This window comes from Penaeus vannamei, unplaced genomic scaffold, assembly GCF_042767895.1.
Source record: "Penaeus vannamei isolate JL-2024 unplaced genomic scaffold, ASM4276789v1 unanchor4772, whole genome shotgun sequence".
Lineage (NCBI taxonomy): Eukaryota > Metazoa > Arthropoda > Malacostraca > Decapoda > Penaeidae > Penaeus > Penaeus vannamei.
Window position 1 is genome coordinate 1 of NW_027217751.1, and position 13,557 is coordinate 13,557.

At 34.8% G+C, this 13,557-nt stretch overlaps 1 long non-coding RNA gene across 1 annotated transcript; it reads left to right on the plus strand.

Moving 5' to 3' along the window:
• The first annotated feature begins 990 nt into the window (after positions 1-990).
• LOC138861342 (uncharacterized) lies at positions 991-12,020 on the plus strand. Its single transcript, XR_011398483.1, has 2 exons — positions 991-1,161; positions 7,694-12,020. It is a non-coding gene; the product is annotated as an uncharacterized lncRNA (long non-coding RNA).
• The last annotated feature ends 1,537 nt before the right edge of the window (positions 12,021-13,557 follow it).

Consider the following 13,557-nt stretch of genomic DNA (forward strand, 5'->3'; position numbering starts at 1 on the left):
TCTTCGTTATTGCCGAGCCAGAATTTTCCACGTAAAAAAAAAGAAAAAAGAAAATTCCATCCGCCATTCTTGCTACTATATTTTGTACTAATCAATATAAATTCACAACAAAATGAATTATTCTATTAATTTAAAGTTAAAGGTACGACGAAACAAAAATAAAGGGAAATAGAATTAAAAAGTGCATTATCCGGATTTATTTTTTCCGGAAAAAACTACCATAATTTCGCTACAAAATAAACTGCACAGTTAAGTTATAGACGTTAAGTTACGACGAAAAAAAAAACAAAAAAAAAAAACATCAGCTGTACTTATTGGTTCGTAAAAGTAACGTAAATCCTCTTCGAAATTAACTAAGCAAAACCCATCGACATAAACAAGACACCCTAAAATAATAATAATAATAATAATAATAATAGTAATAGTAATAATAATAATAATAATAATAATAATGCAAAGATGATAAAAATGAAAAATAATAATGAATAAAATAAAAGAGGGTGATAATAAAAATGATAAATAAAATAAAAGGGGATAATAATAAAAATAATAATAATAAGAGAAATAAAAAATCAGATATTAATAATTAACAAAATGAAAAGGATAAATCAAATAAAAAATAATAAATAATAGAATAATAATAATAACAATAATAGTAATAATAATGAAAATAATAATGATGATGATAACAACAACAACAACAATAATAATAACAATAATAATAATGATAATAATAATAATAATAATAATAAGAAGAAGAAGAAGAAGAACAACAATAGCAACAATAATAATAATAATAACAATAATAATAATAATAATAATGATAATAATAACAATAATAATAATAATAATAATGATAATAATAATAATAATAATAATAATAATAATAATAATAATAATAATAATAATAATAATAATAGTAAAAAAAAAAAGAAAAAAAGAAAAGAAAAAAAAAAAAACATTAGACCCTCCATCCCCCCCCTCTCCTCCCAGGGCGTGGGCGAGCCTCCCCTGCTGCTGGCGACGTCGGTGTTCCAGGCGATCAAGGACGCCGTCGGGGCAGCCAGGGAGGACCAAGGACTCGGCCGCGCGTTCCGGTTTGATTCTCCCGCCACGGCAGAGCGCGTCCGAATCGCCTGCCAGGGACCGTTCGTTCGGAAGGTGAGGTTTGGAGTTCGGGTTTGGGTGTGAATTTTTTGGGGGGGTTTATTTGATTTTATTTGGGTTGTTTTTGTTTTGGAAGGGGTTGGAGTTGATGAGGATATGTGTATATGTGTATATATGTATATATGTATATATGTATATATGTATATATGTATATATGTATATATGTATATATGTATATATGTATATATATATATATATATATATATATATATATATATATATATATATATATATATATATGTACAGAAAGAGAGAGTATAAATATAGTATGAATATATAGGTATATATATGTCTCTCTCTCTCTCTCTCTCTCTCTCTCTCTCTCTCTCTCTCTCTCTCTCTCTATATATATATATATATATATATATATATATATATATATATATATATATATATATATATATATATATATATATATATATATATATATATATATATATAAGCCCACGATGCACAAACTAGATTTATTGAAATAAGTGAGACAACAGTTTCGGAATCGTCCTCGATTCCATTTTCGGGTCTGAAGGGGAAGGGGAGAGGAAGTAGTATAAGAGAAAGAGAAAAGAGAAGCACCGCAGAAAACACGGGGCAGATGAGGACAGGAGAACGGAAGGGAGGTCAGGTCAGGTCGAAGGATTAGGCGGTCTGTGTGAAGGGTGGCCGGCATACGGAAGAAGGCAGAGGAATGGGGAAGCGAGGAAACCATCGGCAGGAGAAAAACCGCTGTTCAGGTTGAAATTGGGCAGCAGCTTGATCAAGGAAGATTCCACCAGTCTGAGGATGTGGATATCAGCAAAGAGGAAGACAATGCGCAGTGCTGACCAAGCCATCCGATGGCCTGTGTCCCACTGATGGCAGAAGGGAGCACTGTTGTTTTGTCCCCTGGATACAGTGTATTTATGTTGAGAGATATGCTTAGTAAGACTGGCGCCTGTTTCACCAAAATACTGCTTGGAAGGAAGCACACGGAGCAGCAAAGGTACCCGCCTCCGAGGTAGAGGGAGGGCAGGTGTGAACCAAATTACGATGGAAAGTGTTCACCTGGTGAAGGGTGAGTCTGCAGTTGAGAGGCTGCAGGGGGCGACGGAGAGAGTAGACCTCCTCAATGTAGAAGAGGAGTCGTTGTAGAAGCTACGACGCGCTCTGGATAACGCCCAGTTTTGGAGAATGAACGACGTAGGATATCGATCTCTCCATCCAAGTACTGAGGGTCACAGATGCGGAGGGCGCGAAGGGAGAACGAGGTGGCACCTCCTCTCTTCACAGGAAGTGGACGGCGCGAGAAGAAGTGTATGTATATACCATTGTCCATAGGTTTCCTACATATAGATGAGAAGTGGTGGGCAGAGCGATGGCCAAGCGTCCAAGAAGGGGAGCTTGTTGTCAACCTCCCATTCTACCTTGAAACAGATGGAAGAGAGAGAGGAAATCAGGAAATATAAGTGACTCAGAGTAACCATCATATCACACAAACTAAGCATACTACAGTGGAACATATGTAGCTATAACAGAAACGCTCTTTTCTCCAATCAATAGTGCGAGCAAGGAACTTTGACATCGTCATGCTCCAAGAAACATTAACAGTGATATCATGTCTTCAGCTCTCCAAGCCTAGATAGCACTAGAGGCTTGATGACCCTTGTAAAAGCAACATTCGCATACTCCTTAATAATCTTCTGCTGTTGAGATCCACCTGCCAGGGGGCCCCCTCAAACTACACGATGTGTGCAACAAACCAGCTTAAATATAAACCAGATCTGTGTTACTGCAGCACAAGCCCGAGCGATTATAGGGGGGAGACATCAATGCACATCTGTCTATGCTGGTTCCCCGTAGGAGGCCAAATGCGGCAGGCATTCACATGCCAGACATGATTGACACATTCCCTGAGATCATTTCTCAACACCCAAGAACCAACGCATGTGAAGGGAGAGGTCTTGGACCTTACCTTTGCCACTGCAACAATGGTGGAGAGAATTCGGTGGTGTGTCGATGGAAGCGTTAGGAGTGATCACTATGGCACAGGCACTACCCTCTTGGATGCTGGTCCAGCCCAAAGACCACAACACATCCCCAAATGGAAAAAAGACGAAGCCAACTGGCAAGCCCTCCGGAAGAGCTTGGCCCGCTGTCTTAGAACCAATGAACCTCCACACAGTGAAAATGTGGATGTGCTCGAGGTAAGACTTGTTGAGACCATAAATCAGGCAGCCTCTCAGACCATACCCAAAACTCGCCCATGGTCCAGAACTCACAAAGACGCCTGGTACTATGATGGCGAGGTCAAGGAGGTCAACCACAGAGTCAATATGTGCAGAAGAAACTTCCAACGAAAAATAACTCACAACTTGGCCTTCTTGAGGGAAGCTGCTGGGGATGCCAAGGAAACCGCCAAGAGAGTCAGGCAAGAAAAGTGGCTGAAATGGTGCGAGTCCTTTGGCTACCAGACCACCTCTCACAGCTGCGGAAACGGGTCAGGCGAGCTACCATCCGCCAATCCACGAGATGCACGCAGTATGACCCACAATCAGAGGCACACAGGCTGGTGCTCGAGTTCTCGGCCAGAACCAGCAGCAACAGCCTGCCTCCTTGAGTTGAGGGAAAAACAACGCCTAAATCCAGGCATGCTTGCACTCCAAAAGCACTCCAACCTGATGACTCGGATGCCATGTTCTTCCTCAGGATAAAACCAGTTCTGGATCATCACCTGGCTCTGATGGAATATCCTACACCATCATCTCAAACTTAGGTCTTGGGTCTTGCAAGAGATCTTGCATTTCTGCAGCCCTGGCAAACTGCCAAGCTACCCCAAAGCTGGTGAAAAGCTGTAATAGTTCCCATCCCAAAACCAAAGGAGCCAGGCAGGTACCAACCCATTTCTCTCCTCATCTGTCTGGGCAAAACAGCTGAGAGGACGATTAAATTGTTTCCGATGGAAAATGGGACCCCCTCATGAACACCTGCATGGGTTCACCAGGGGCATAAGCACAGCACATGGCATCACCACATTCCTAAGTACAGTATGCACTACTCCCTCCGTGGCTGTATTCCTAGATCTGGAGAAGGCTTTTGAATTAGTAAGTCCTCTTGTCATTTAGGAGACCCTAATCCACATGGGAATCTTGGCCTGGATAGATGACTCTCAACAACAGAACAAATGTCAGATTTCAGGGTCACTTATAGCAGCACATGCCATCAAAAATGGAATGCCACAGGACCATCTCTTATGCAGACGATCTAGCAATCACCATAAATCACCATAGCCCAGCTTGTCTTTACCTTGTGTCTGAACAGTGTTGCAGGACGGGTTTAAAGATTTCAGCAGCAATTCTGGTAACCGCCAGCCCAGACTGAAGCTAGTGGAGCAAAGCCCAAGGGAACCACACCGTTCGGGGGGCGACTAGTGGGGCTCAGGTTGGGAAAGTGAATTACCCGTCCTGCCTGCGCTTTGGCAGCCGGCACCCCATTGCGAGGCCTGTGGGGCAAAACCCTCGGGAACTCCACAGGCGGATGATGGGCCCCACAGCCTGCCGCCCCCTTTTATATGGGGTAGTGTTTGCGGGAGTGGCAGAGGTGGTGTCCACCCAGAGTGACTGCCTGAGGCTAAACCTCAGACGGGAAATCAGGGTGGGGGCTTGGAATATCCGCTCTTTGCGTCAGGATGAATGAATGCCTTTGCTGTCGAGGGAAATGGGGAGGTTGAGAGTTGGGGTGGCTGCTCTCTTAGAGGTAATAAGACCTGGCAGCTGCCCTATCAGCAGCGACGGTCACCATCTTCAGGGAGTTGCCATAGCCATCTCCAGCAGATTCCAGCAATTGGTAGTAGAGGTTACTCCGGTTGATGAGCGTATAATGGTATAGAGATTGAAACTAGCATTTGGCTTCATGTCTCTTATTGCTGTGTATGCTTTTACCGACGTTTGTAAATTCGACGTGAAAGAGATATTCTACCCCAAACTTGCATCTGTGTCAGACAGTTGTCCCCGGCTAGATATTCGTATTGTTCTGAGTGACTTGAATGCAGTATATGACTGTTATCGAGCGGGTTATGTGATGTTTGTCAGTCCCCATGGTTCGGGAGCTGATGCCGGCAGATAGAATAGCCTCCTTTTCCGGGACTTTGCAAGGTCCCCTAATCTGTCCAGGTAAACTACTCGAGAATGGCCACTGGAGAACTCACAGGCTCGCTACAACCAATCTATGGTCAGTGCCACAGAACTTGGCACTCCTGTAAACCCTGCAGTTCTTAAGGATTCTCCAGAGAGTGCTAATAAGGATGTGGGCAATCTTCTTGGCCACAATATCCGTATTGAAGAATTAGACCACTGATTCCAGGAGACAGAAATCCTCATTTTCTGGAACCTAGCAGTCTTGGGGAACGAGGCTGCTCTTGCTTCCGAGATCAGCTCTCGAATCATGGGGACTGACAGTCATCTTGTAGCCAGCTCAATCACAGCTGGATACCGCATTGAAGTCGCCCAGTACAATGTGAATGTCACGCTGGGAGCATTTGTCTCCCCCAGATGTGAGTTTGACATAGAACGCCTCTTACACATTGAGTTTACATGCATCGATAGGAGCGTACACAGCAATAAGAGACAAAACCAAAAGCGTGCTTTAGTCTCAATGGCATAATATACTCATCAACTTAAGACACCTCTACTACCGAAGGTTGAAGTCGGCTGGAGATGGCTATGCTACTCCCTGGAGATGATGGCCATCACCCCGGCCCGACCAGTAATAGGTGTATCCACCCATACTGATCGTGATGCTGCCAGGTCTCCTCACCTCAGAGAGGGCAGCCACTTCAGTGGGTAATCTCTCATCCTGCCATAAAGACCAGATGTTCCAAGCTACCACCCGAACAGCCCGCTTTGGGTTAAACCTCTGGCAGTTACTCTGGGCAATTGCCTCTGCCTCATCCACCTGTGGAGTCCCCAAGGGTTTTGCCCCACAGGCCTCACAATGGGGTGGCGGCTGCCAAAGTGCAGGCGTGATGAGTAATTCACATTCCCAACCTGAGCCCCAACAGTTGCCCTCCCCACGGGACCCACAGCCCACCTCACTTGCTGGGTGGGAGGGGCAGTTTCTCCTCTTCTCTCCTCAGCATTTCCATTTATATTTTGCACTGCCGACTGGTTTTGCCTGGGGAGGGAGGAGGACTGGTAAGGCCTGCCTACCCCAAGCCTCCCATTTATCCCAGGGGACTAAGGGGCAAGAGTTGGTATAGAGCCAAGGCGTCAATACACCGGTGGGCCAGAACTCAGTATCTTTGGGTCCTCCTGCTGCTCCGAGATTTCCCATAGGTGGCCATGAGGAGGCACTGCTGAAGTCTCGATGGAGGAGAGGCTATGAACTGGCAGGGGAGTCTTCTGCAGAGCTGCTCCCCTTTTCACACTATGTATATGTTTAAATATATATATGTATATATGTATATCTATCTATCTATCTATCTGTCTATATATATATATATATATATATATATATATATATATATATATATACATAAATATATATATACATAAATATATGTATGCATAAATATATATATACATAAATATATATGTATAATATATATATATATGTATATATATATATGTATATATATATATATGTATAATATATATATGTATATATATATAAATATATATATATATATATATATATATATGTATAATATATATATATGTATAATATATATATATGTATAATATATATATATATGTATAATATATATATATATATATATATATATATATATATATATATATATATATATATATATGTATATATATATATATATGTATATATCTATATATAAAAATATATATATATATATATATATATATATATATATATATATGTAAGTATAATATATATGTATATATATGTATAATATATACATATATATATATATATATACATAAATATATACATAAATATATATATATATATATATATACATAAATATATATATATATATATACATAAATATATATATATATATATATATATATATATATATACATAAATATATATATATATATATACATAAATATATATATATATATATATATATATATATATATATATATATATATACATAAATATATATATATATATATATATATATATATATATATATATATATATATATATATATATACATAAATATATATATATATATATATATATATATATATATACATAAATATATATATATATATATATATATATATATATATATATATATATATATATATATATATATAAATATATATATATATACACATAAATATATATACACATAAATATATATATATATATATATATATATATATATATATATATATATATATATATATATATATATATATATGTATATATGTATACATATATTTATGTACTTTATTTACTTACATACTTTACCTACATATATGCTACAAACAAGATATTTTCTGTTTACTCATGATTTCTATCCTGGAGATGCTTCTTTGTATTCATTTGCATTTATTTTCTCCTTCAGATTCCTCCTGGGGAACTCGGGTCTAAGAAGCCATGGTCAGTGACAGTGTAAAATTCGTGGAGTTTGCTTAATTGTTTTTCATGGTTTTATTAATGACTCAAATTTTCCCTTCGTCTCTTCGTCTTTTGTGTTCTGTGCGTTTATTGTTTATATGTTTCTGTTGAGTTATATGACAGCTTTTTTTTCTAAGAAAGATGTTATTATTATTATTATTATTATTTTTTTTTTATACAAGGATAGACATTGTTTCAGCACTTGCGTATATATGCATTTGAATTTAGAATATTCTTTGGTGACCTGATCTACCTACCTACCTATTAATATAAGTGTTTTTTTCTTAACTATCTTAAGTACATTCATAGTCTTAAAGAAAAAAAAATGCATATTCTTTCATGCTTGATAATTGAAAATAATTTTTAAGTTCTGGTACAGTTCTAGCTGTACAGGTATTTGAAAATATTTACTTTGTGTTTGAGTTTAGATTTAGTCTTGGTATGAAAGCATTATTTTCTCCATTGCTATCTCATTGATTCGATGCTATCAGTAATTGTATTTGTCTGATGTGCTTTCTAAATAAAGTGTTTCAAATGGAAGAAACTCTATATCAATAATCCCCGAAAATTTACTACACATAGAGGGTTTAATAAATATGCGTATTAATGATGGCTTGTATGAGAAAGTGTTTCCAAACTTGATAGCTAAAAATGAAAAATAGAATAAGGAAATCCTAGGCACATTTTGCAAGTTAGTTATCCACTGCACGAACAGAAACTCAACCATGACATTTCTAAGAACCATTATCAGTTTAGGAAAGGAAAAAAAAATGACTAATATCATTGTGCTGTATATTATCTCATAGAAATACATAAATTAACGTCATAAAAATACACAAGTTGTTTCCTATCATATCTCATTATTGATTATCAATAATGCCTGTCATAGGCAAATGGTAAAAAAGTAATACATTATAATCTACAATTTTAAATACAAATGTATTACAATGTGGTGGTGACAAATAAAAATGGAATGTAACAGCAAGTTGTCATTTGATTGTCCTTCATCAAAATTACATGAATAGTTTACATTAAAATCTTTTCAACAATGTAGATCTTTTCCCCCAAATAACTTAAACACTTCAAAACATGTTAATACACAATAATAAAAAAATGCTCAACTGAATTCCTTTGAGCACATTATAAGTGTGTTAAAATAAAAGCCATATCAGTATGGAATCAGCTTTCTGAATTTTTCTTTCTGCTTACCTTAAAAGGTATAAAAATTTGTGGACTCTTTGTCTATAAGTACTTTTTCTTTTGCAAACAACTTCTCTTGATCTTAAGAATTTTGAAAAGAAATTGCATTACAAATGTACAAAGAAAATTAAGAAAACTGTGGTGGATATTTTTTTAAATTTTCATAACAAAATATTTTCACAAACTCATAACCATTAGAATTCAATCTGACACGTAATTAATAATCACATCAGAGAGAAAAGTAAAAACTGGATGGATCTTACCACACAACATAGGACACACTCCCAAACATTTGCATTTAAAAAAAAAGAAAAGAAAAATACACTAAAACAGAATGCTGATCCAGATATGGCCTATAATGAGTATACTGTTAAGTGGAGGTTTCATGGACAAGTTTACAAGTTTCAAGATCAATCAAATTACCCAAAGCCTTTTGAATTACAAACCAACTTTTGGCGTCACGGAAACAAATGGGAAAAAATCTCACAGATCTGGGAATGATCTACTGCAAGCTATTCTAATATATGCGTGAAAGACTTCATAGCACAATCCTGGAGGGTGAATGGCTGATATGCAAAGACTGGCTTACATAGAATAGGTTCTGCTATTGTCATTCAACATAATACAGGATGTTGCATCAAAGGCATAATCATTGTATGTATTGTCTGACACTCTTAAAGCCTATATAACAATAGCACAAGAAGCAGGTGGTATTGTATACTGTCAAACCTGCATCTCACAAATATATATGGATTTCATACATAAACAAACAAACAAAATTGTTAGAAAATTGGAAGTTTTTTTCCTAACAAACCTCTTATGCAATTCATGTACGTGCATTTGGAAGCATATACATTTATGGAAGAGGGAAATAACGAGACAAAGATAAAAAATAAATATAAAGATAAAAAAAGTAATATGCTTCTGAGCATGAACTTCACAATAAAAATGTTTAAAAAATCTGAACTAAAATACAAAAATTTAGTCTTTCACATAATAATCAAAATGCATCCTTCAGAAACAAAAATTATTTCATATACATTAAAATCAGTGGATCAAAATGACTCAATATAGGTAGAATACGTTAGGCAGGATTTGTTTCACTCTATCACAATTATAAGGTGTCAAGCATAAAGTTCTTTTTCCAAGGTGGACTTCAAGTATGATGTATGCTGGAGGTACACCAGCTGACCTTAAGCTGTTTGTCATAATTTTAGCCTAATAACAATGGGGAAAATTTCTGGTAAAGTTAAGTGAGAATGAGCATTCATAAGTGTGCAGTGTTTTGCACCTGGGTGATTGCCTGGCCTGTGGGGGAGCTTGTAAGAGCTAACCTTTTGACTGGGACACAGACGTACAATGTGATGAGGCTTCACCTGTTATCTATAACTATTCACTATGATATGATGGCATGTCAGCCATTGCTAATGGATTGAGCCAATGTTAAAAGCAAGACAATACATACCACATTCATAAGCATCCCATACTACAGTGCAAACAAAGAACTTGGACTGCCTGTCCACACAAACAAGCATGATTGGGAGGCACACGGTTGGGCATGAGCAGAGATGACATCACGGATGGGTAAACTTCTAAGTAAACAAGCGGTTTCCCCATTGAATTCAAGCCAGTGATGTCACCTTTACCATTGCCCGCCAATGTGTCCGCTGATCATGCCCCCTTGTGTGGACAGGCCTTTAGAAGACAACACAGCCAAGTCATATGCTGAAAGAAAAGCCAGCCATTTGGCTTGGTACAATTTATGATACTCTCATGGCTGTTGGCTGTGCATGACTGGAGGGCTAGTTCACACAAAATCTCTGGCACAACATGCTTGGATTCCACCCTGGACCACTTTACTAATTTGCTTAACTAAAGCAGAGTTTACTGCTACAAGTGAGCCTCTGACTATAAGTTTGAAAAATCAGCTTTAATCACCTAGCAAACTCCTACCAAAGAGCAACCTCAATTAAGTACAAACAGCAACATGAGTAAAGTCAGACCCAAAATAAATTTGATTGCATCTATCTACCTCTAATGATCCTGCTTATGCATTGGTCAAATGTAAAAAAAAAAAAAAAAAATCTTATCCTAAAAGCTTCATGACTTAGAACTAAAAGTTATGTCTAATCAGCATTACAATATCATAATGTTGGAACACATTATTTGCAACTTGTAATACAGTACCAACTGACTAAATCTGATGCAAATTCAATATCTGCTTAAACTATGTTACGTCAAGAACTGACCACTAATTTATTAATACTGAAATACATCATTGGCATGCAGATGGAGAATATGATGAGCATTAAGCTGGAAAGACTGCTATCACACAGTGTGTGTGTGTGCTAAGTGCATATCCTTGTGCAAGGCTGATTCCTTTGGTCAACAGTGAAGTTAAATCCTTGGATACATATACATAGATTCATCACGGGATGCAAAACATTGCGCAACCTTGGCTTCTCTCAACTTGCAAGTGGACTTTTCGCCACTACCCAACCTTGGTTCCATTCAACTTGATTACTCTGTTGTCCTTCAGCATAGTGAGCTCCAACATAATGCTAAATATTCATACTGTCCTCCAAATTCATAACCCAAGGCAATATTGAGGGGTTTGAGGAAAACCAGTGTATATCATTACACGTGATCACATAAACATATGTATGTTGGTATGTGCATATATATGTAGCTGCATTTTATTCTTTGCAGCCTTGACTTTAGTTCAACACGACAAAATTTGATCAAATCACACGTAAGCTACAATCACATTTGGACTCAATTTCTGCAGTAAGGACAACTCTCAGAGAGCATGCGTATACTAGCCTTTTAATAAAACGGCTTTCACTACCATCACCATTCATTCTCTGATTCCAGACTTTCCCTTAACAATAATAGTAATAATAATAACAATAATGACAAAAAGAAGAAGAAAAAAATAAAAAAAAAATAAATAATAATAAATAAATAAATAATAATAATAACTGAAAAAAGGAGACACAGTGATAGACATGAAAAGATTTCTAATAGACCAAGTAATAACATCAGTAATGATACAGTATCAATAATAATAAAAACAGTAACAATAATAATAATAATAATAAAAATGACAGTAATAATAATAATAAACAAAAATAACACCAATTTTAATGATAATAATGACATTAAAAATAACAACAATAATAATAATACAATCAATAACAAAAATAATTACAGATACAATTGTATCACAATAAACAATAAAAAACTGCAGGACCAAGAACAGTAGTAGTAGTAATAGTAATGGTAGAAAGGTAATAGTAGTAGTATCAAAGTAGTAGTAGTGGTAGCAGTAGTAGTAATAGCAAGATGGATAAGAGCAACTGATAAAACAAAGAAGCACTACATTATTATCACAATCATTAATATTCTTGGTAACAGCAGTGGCATTATGGCAATAATAACAATAATGGTGATGATAATAATAATAATAATAATAAAAAAAATAATAATAAATAAATAAATAAATAAATAATAATAATAATAATCAAAATCATAATAAAAATAACAAGAATAATAATGATAACATCAACAAGAGTAATACTGCTACTGCTACTCCTACTAGCACTACTACTACTACTATCATAATAATAATAATAATAATAATAATAATAATAATAATAATAATAATAATAATAATATCAATAATTATATAATAATAACAACAGCAATAATAAAAGAATCAATAGAAGTAATAATAGTAATAATAATAATAAAATGATAATAACAATAACAGTAATAGTGGAAATAGTAGCAGTAGTAGTAGAATTATCATTAACAATAATTAATAATAATAATAATAATAATAATAATATTAATAGCCATAGTGGTAGCAGTAATGGAATAATAATAATAATAATAATAATAATAATAATAATAATAATAATAATGATTATTATTATGTTCAATTAAAAAATATTATTATCATCATTAATCAAGTAATCAACTAATAATAATAACAATAATGATAACAATAATAAAAATAATGATAATAATCAATGAAGAAACTAATCATTAACAATAATAATAATTAATAATAATAACAGTTACAATGAAAATAATAATAATTACTAATAATACCTTTGATACTATCATTAATAATATCTATGATATCATTAATATCAATATCAATGATAATATTAATATTACTATTCTCAAAAAATAACACCGAGAGTTACAAAAGAAATGGTAATATAAGTAATAGTAATCACTATCATAATAATAAAAGAGATTACAATATAAAAAATAACAAAGATAATGGTAATAGTAATAGTAATAATAATAATAGTAATAATAATAATAATAATAATAATAATAATAATAATAACAATAATAATAATAATAGCAATATTAGTAACAATAATAATAAAAACAAGAACAATTATAATAACAAAAACAACTGAAACACCACGAACAGTAACAACAAACTCCTGTATAAATTCCTGGATCGTCGCTATTAAAAACAACTGAAATAATAATGGTCTCATTCTTCAAAATTAACTAATTACAGGGCTAAACAGATAAAAAAAACAGCTATAATAATAATAATTATAATAATAATGACGGTAATAAAAG